Raw genomic sequence first — 7,103 nt, forward strand, 5'->3', positions numbered from 1 at the left:
CAAACCGGAGTTCTTAAGTTGAACTTTCTGGTTAGATCTCGTATTTGAGTTCTACCTATGCATTAGATGAGTACTTATTGTATGCTTGTTTGTTTGCGATAGAGTACCCGGAGTGCGTCGCTTGCTACTTCGAATCTCTAGGTTTCACGGATCATCAGCAAGGCAAGTAACACTTTGATCATACCTCTTTACTACCCAGTTTTATTGCATTAGATCAATCCTTAAACAATTGCATGATTAGGATCTGATTAATATGTGGGTTTTGGGAAGTAGATGAGGTAGTACCTATTACCTGTTTTATTTTCAAACCTTTGGGAGTTACTTCTACGTTTGCTTATTGCTATGCTATGCTAGTAGACGTGGATTGGGTGAGTGAGTCCATGACAGATGCAAGATTGTTAATTAATAGTTTATTTAAGGTGGCAACTTTAATACACATCTGGGTGGATTGAGGCACCTGGGATTCTAGTGATTGCCTGTTGTTTTTTTATGGACCGCCACCCAGGCTCGATGGGATCATGAGATTATTCATGCTAGAAACTTCTGTGTGCAGCCACAAGCTACTATGGGCTCTAGCATAGTTGATTAAGTCGTGCGAACTCTTACAGTGGTAGACTAGCAGATGTAGGGGAAAGTAGGTGTAACTGTCTACCCGATCGTAAGGTGCTAGCGCTTATGAAAGACTATGTCTTGGTCATCCGTTTCTCAAACACCATGTAGTGCGAGAAAACCAACGGAGGAGATCGAGTCTTGTGGAGAAAAGTGTGCAAACCTCTGCAGAGTGTACAAACTAATCATGATTAGCCGTGTCCCCGGTTAGGGACGTTTGGAATATCTAGTACTTGGATTATCATGTGAATCTCATCATGTTACTCTAAACTAATTTGTTGGGTTTTTAATGATGATTATTAATTTGGGATTGAGTTGGGTGAACCTTCTCAATGTTTAACAACCACCATGATAGTTAAATAAAATTTATTCCTTTGTTGTAGGGAAAAATTGGCTTTATGCAAAACTGTAACCATAGAGCTTTCCACCAGCCATATATGCATGTAGTGATAGCATTATTTTGTTCATTACTCTCTATGTGTTACATTGCCAGCATATTCCATGTGCTGACCCATTTCCGGGCTGCAACGTTCATGTTGCAGACTTTGCAGACGACGAGTAAGGTGCCTTAGGTCGTGGTCTTATACTCAGTGATGCCGTTGGAGTTGATGGACTCACTTATCTTCCAAGCCTTCTGCTGTTATCGTTTTTAGATGGCCTTAAGCCATATTCATTGTAATAAGTTCTCTTCTGAGACATTCAATGTAATAAGTGTGTGATTGCTACTCTATTATAAATCCTTCAAGTATTGTGCATGTCAGCATTACTGATCCAGGGATGACACTAAAGCATAGAGATTGGACTGTTTGAGGTCTGGTCGCTACAAGATGGTATCAGAGCACACGCTGACTGTAGAACACGACCACTAAGCTAAAAGCCCTAGATCATTACTCACTCTTCTCATTTCCGACTCCTCATCTTTTCTACTCTTTTAGGATGGCGGATGCAAGGAACAAGTTCACGCAACCAGATGAAGATACACCCTTTGGACGCCACTTGAAGGAAGTCAGTAAGTACCTGAACATCGGAGTACCAAGCTTCACCGGGACCTACATCACCACTTTACCAGAAGAGGAGCGTTGGATGATTCAAGTTCAAGTTCCAGGAAGGACGTTCATGCCGGTCACCGAACCCATAGAGTTTTCCTTTGATGCACCAACATGGAGTTTAGGAAAGAGCATGGCAGCCCACATCACCATGGGACGCATTGGAGAAGTTTACCACAAGGATCTCAAGGATACTATCTACCAGATTTGTGGGCGCCGAGATGAGCAATGGGAGATGATCAGCACCAGGAAGGATAGATCAATTGCAGCTTTCATCCAGGAGTTAAACTAGCACATTTGTCGCCAGGAGAACCAGATGTGCGCATGCATGATAGATTTGAAGAAGGCTATGACCAAGATCATGGAACTGGAGGAAGAACTCAAGTCTACACACGATGGATATGAGGAGGAAATAACAACGCTTGTGGAGAAGAATGATGATCTGAAGAAGAAGCTAAAAGTATTCATGGGATTTCCCGCGACTGGAGGAGAAGACAATGATTGCACTTGTCCGGAGAACTACATCATCATCAATGACACCGATTCGGACCCAGACGATAGCGATGATGACTATGTTGACGAAGCTGGAGCAGATATCATGGAGTCTTCAACGGAACAATTTTTCTAGTCGACCACCCAAACAGTAGTAGTATTTCCCCCATGAATATAGTATAGCCCGAGCACTTTTGTAATGATTAGCTAGACCGTTGTATGCCCTTGTTTGATTTGATTGAAGTGATATTGTTTGCATTTGTCTCATGTGCATATGGGTAGTGTTTTTCTCTTTAGACCCCACTTTATTCTATACTCTTATCTTTTCTAAACCCTCAGATGCCTCCGAGATGTGACAATGGATTTGCTTTCCCACCGGAGCTCACTCAGTTGATCCAGCAGAAGAATGCATTGATGCAACTTCTAGTCCAGAATCAGAATTAGGGGAACACCACCAACAACAACCCACCACCACCACCACCTGTTGATCACTTAGCCCGTTTCTTGAGGCTTAATCCGCCGGTGTTTTCCAGTAGCACCGAGCCGATAGTTGCAGATGATTGGCTCCGCAAGATGGGAAGGGAGTTAACCACTACAGGATGCACAGATGCGGAGAAGGTGCGTTTTGCCGCACATCAGCTTGATGGAACCGCAACATCATGGTGGGAGAATTTTACAGCCACATACCCTATCGACACTGTCACATGGGATCGGTTTCAGCAGGCTTTCTGTACTGCCCATGTTTCAGCAGGAGCTATGGCCATGAAGAAGCATGAGTTTTGCAACTTGCGCCAAGGAGGACGTATAGTTGGCCAGTATGTGGATGACTTTAGTAAGCTAGCACGTTATGCCCCAGATGACGTTGCTACGGATGCAGCTAAGCAGGAGAAGTTTCTGGAAGGACTGAATGATGAGCTGATCATGCAGTTGATGATACCAACCTTCAACAACTATCATGAGTTGGTAGATAGAGCTCTAATGATTGAAGGGAAACAACATCAGTTTGACAACCGCAAGAGGAAGTATGGACAAGGGAAGTACAATTCTGGAGCTCAGTAGAAGCCCCATTTTACCCCGAATTCGGGAGGACATTTTCAGCATACCCATGGAGGAGGGAGCTTGCACAATCATAGTGGCCCCAAAAATGGTAATGGGAATGGAGGAAGCAACGCCCAGAACCGTACCAACCATCTACCCCAGCCAAGAGGGATCTGAGCCAAGTCACTTGATACAAGTGTTAGAAGACTGGACATTATGCCAATGAATGTCCTGAAGCAAAGAATGGAAATGGCAATGGAAGCTCTGGGAAGAAGCCGAACCCTTTCAACAGGGGACAGGCGAACCACGTTAACGTGGAGGAGGTTGAAGCTCAGCCAGATGCAGCAATAGGTAAGTTTTTGGTTAAGTCATTTACTGCACTCATTCTTTTTGATACTGGTGCATCGCATTCATACATATCAAGGGGATTTGTGGATAAGTATAAACTGCCCACCAAGGTTCTTAGAACACCTATGCTAGTAAGCTCACCAGGAGTGGAGTATATGGCCAGTCGAGGATGTTTTCAAGTGCCATTGAGTATAGGTAGGCATGTTTTCCCCTCGGATTTAATCATTTTGGAATCTCAAGGTTTGGATGTGATTCTGGGTACGGATTGGCTATCGATGTATGGAGGAAACATCGATTGCGCCAGTAAGTCTATTTTGCTTACCACCCCAGAAGGGAGGAGGATCAAGTATGTATCACAGCACGAGCCAAAGAGGACCCAAGTAAATTCCTTATCAAGAGTTGTGCAGGAGGAAGTACCAGTGGTGAAGGATTTCCCCGATGTATTTCCGGAAGAGTTGCCAGGCATGCCACCGGATAGAGACATTGAGTTTTTGATTGAGCTTTTGCCAGGCACAGGGCCAATTTCTAAGAGACCGTACAGGATGCCCGCACAAGATTTGGAAGAAATTAAGAAGAAAATCAAGGAGTTATTGGATAAAGGCTATATTCGCCCAAGTTCTTCACCTTGGGGATCGCCAGTGCTTCTAGTGGAGAAGAAGGATGGATCATTGAGAATGGTTGTTGATTATCAAGGATTGAATGAAGTAACAATCAAGAACAAGTACCCACTACCGATAATCAATGACTTGTTTGACCAGTTGCAAGGAGCTAAGGTATTTTCCAAGATCGATCTGCGATCAGGATACCACCAGTTGAAGATTAGAGAGTAGGATATACCTAAGACAACTTTTACCACTAGGTACGGGTTGTATGAGTATACCGTTATGTCATTTGGTCTGACTAACGCACCTGCCTATTTCATGAACATGATGAACAAGGTGTTTATGGAGTTTCTAGATAAGTTCGTCGTGGTGTTCATTGATGATATTTTGGTCTACTCGAAGAACGAAGAGGAGCATAAGGAACATTTGCGTTTGGTACTGGAGAAGCTCAGAGAACATCAGTTATATGCCAAGTTCAGCAAATGTGAGTTTTGGTTGAAGGAAGTTGGATTCCTCGGACATGTTATATCCAGAGAAGGATAGCAGTAGATCCCACCAAAGTTATCATAGTGACAAATTGGGTAGCACCAACAACAGTTGGAGAGATCCGGAGTTTTCTTGGACTTGCAGGATACTACCGGAGGTTCATTGAGAATTTCTCAAAAATTGCAAAGCCCATGACGGATTGTTGAAGAAGGACACCAAGTTCAAGTGGACTGAGGAATGTGAGGCCAGTTCCCAGGAGTTGAAGAAACATTTGGTTACATAACCCGTATTGATTCAGCCAGATCAGCGCAAGGATTGTGAAGTGTATTGCGACGCTTCACGTCGTGGACTTGGAGCAGTGCTTATGCAGGAGGGAAGAGTTGTTTCGTATGCATCACGACAGCTTAAGCCCCATGAGTTGAATTATGCTACGCATGATTTGGAGTTAGCAGCCGTTGTGCATGCATTGAAGACATGGAGACATTTTCTCATCGGAAACCATTGCGAGGTGTACACGAATCATAAGAGTTTGAAGTACATTTTCACGCAAAAGGAGCTGAATCTCAGGCAAAGGAGATGGTTGGAGATCATCAAGGATTAAGATATGAGATTGCATTGTCACCCCATAAAGGCTAACGTAGTAGCCGATGCATTGAGCCGCAAGAGCCATGTCAACACCCTCATGACTGGAGAGTTACCAAAGGAGTTAGCCGAGGACCTTCGTGAGCTATGTTTGGAGATAGTTCTGAGAGGCTATGTTGCAGCATTGTAGATTCAGTCGACTTTGATGGATAAGATCAGAGAAGCCCAGAAGACAGACAAAGAGATTGCCGAGATAAAGGAGAAGATGAGCAAAGGAAAAGCTAAGGGATTTCGTGAGGATGAGCATGATACCTTATGGTTTGAGGACCGCATTTATGTGCCTAATGACCCGGAGATCAGGAAGTTGATTCTACGAGAGGCCCATGATTCACCATATTTGATTCACCCAGGAAATACCAAGATGTATCTGGATTTGAAGGACACTTTCTGGTGGACCGGAATGAAGAAGGATATTGCGGAGTATGTAGCAGTTTGTGATGTATGTCAGAGAGTGAAGGCAGAGCATCAGAAGCCAGCAGGATTGCTACAACCATTGCCGATACCCGAATGGAAGTGGGATAAATTAGGCATGGATTTTATCACATGATTGGCCAGGACTCGTTCAGGCTATGACTCGATTTGGGCTGTAGTCGATCGTTTGACGAAGGTAGCTCATTTCATCCCAGTGAAGACCACTTACACCAAGATCGTATACATGACCAGGATCGTATGTCTGCATGGAGTTCCAAGGAGCATCGTATCAGATAGAGGAACCCAGTTTACCTCAAAGTTCTGGAATCAGTTGCACGAAACTTTGGGTACCAGGCTAGAGTTCAGTACAACCTTTCATCTGCAGACAAATGGACAGACCGAGAGAGTCAATCATATTTTGGAGGATATGCTGAGAGCTTGTGCGCTAGATTATGGATCTAGTTGGGATGACAATTTGCCATATGCAGAGTTCTCTTACAACAACAGTTATCAATCCAGTTTGAAGATGGCCCCTTTCGAAGCCTTGTACGGAAGGAGGTGCAGGACCCCATTGTTGTGGGATGAAGTTGGAGATCGCCAGTTGTTTGGACCAGATTTGATTAAGGAGTCTGAACAGAAGGTGAAGTTGATTCGTGATAGGCTCAAGGTAGCCCAGTCTAGGCAGAAGAGCTATGCGGATTCTAAACGCAAGGAGACAATTTACGAAGTTGGAGACAGAGTTTATCTTCTTGTATCTCCACTTCGAGGAGTTAAGCGCTTTGGAGTTAAGGGGAAGTTAGCGCCGCGTTTTGTCGGACCATACAAAGTTTTGGAGCGCATGGGAGAAGTGGCTTACTAGTTGGAATTGCCCGAAGGATTGTCAGGAGTTCATGACGTGTTCCACATTTCCCAGTTGACGAAGTTCCACTCAGAGATGGCTGATATACCGCTGAGAGATACAGTGCCGCTGGAAGCGATTCAGTTGGATAATGATTTGACCTATGAGGAGAAACCAGTCAAAATTCTCGAATTTGCCAGCCGAGCCACACGCAGCAAGGTTATCAAGTTTTGCAAAGTTCAGTGGAGCCACCACACCGAGGGTGAAGCCAGCTGGGAGAGAGAGGAAGATCTGCTGAAGGACCACCCTCACCTGTTTGCTAGCCAACCCGAATCTCGAGGACGAGATTCATCTTAAGGGGGGTAGGTTTGTAACATCCCAAATTTTCAGTTTGGAATGTTATACATTAGAGCATCATTGCATCATTGAGTCCTCCCCGCCACCGCCGCCGAGTTCGGCCGGGGCACGCCTCCCGAGGCCGATCCCGACCCGGGCGCCCCCTTCCCCAAGCCACCGTCGCCCCCCTCCTATAAATACCGCCACCGCCAGCCCCACCCTGCCACCCGAACCACCCCGCCTCCCACCGCCGCC

The sequence above is a fragment of the Triticum aestivum genome, chromosome 2B, assembly GCF_018294505.1.
Source record: "Triticum aestivum cultivar Chinese Spring chromosome 2B, IWGSC CS RefSeq v2.1, whole genome shotgun sequence".
Classification (NCBI taxonomy): Eukaryota; Viridiplantae; Streptophyta; class Magnoliopsida; order Poales; family Poaceae; genus Triticum; species Triticum aestivum.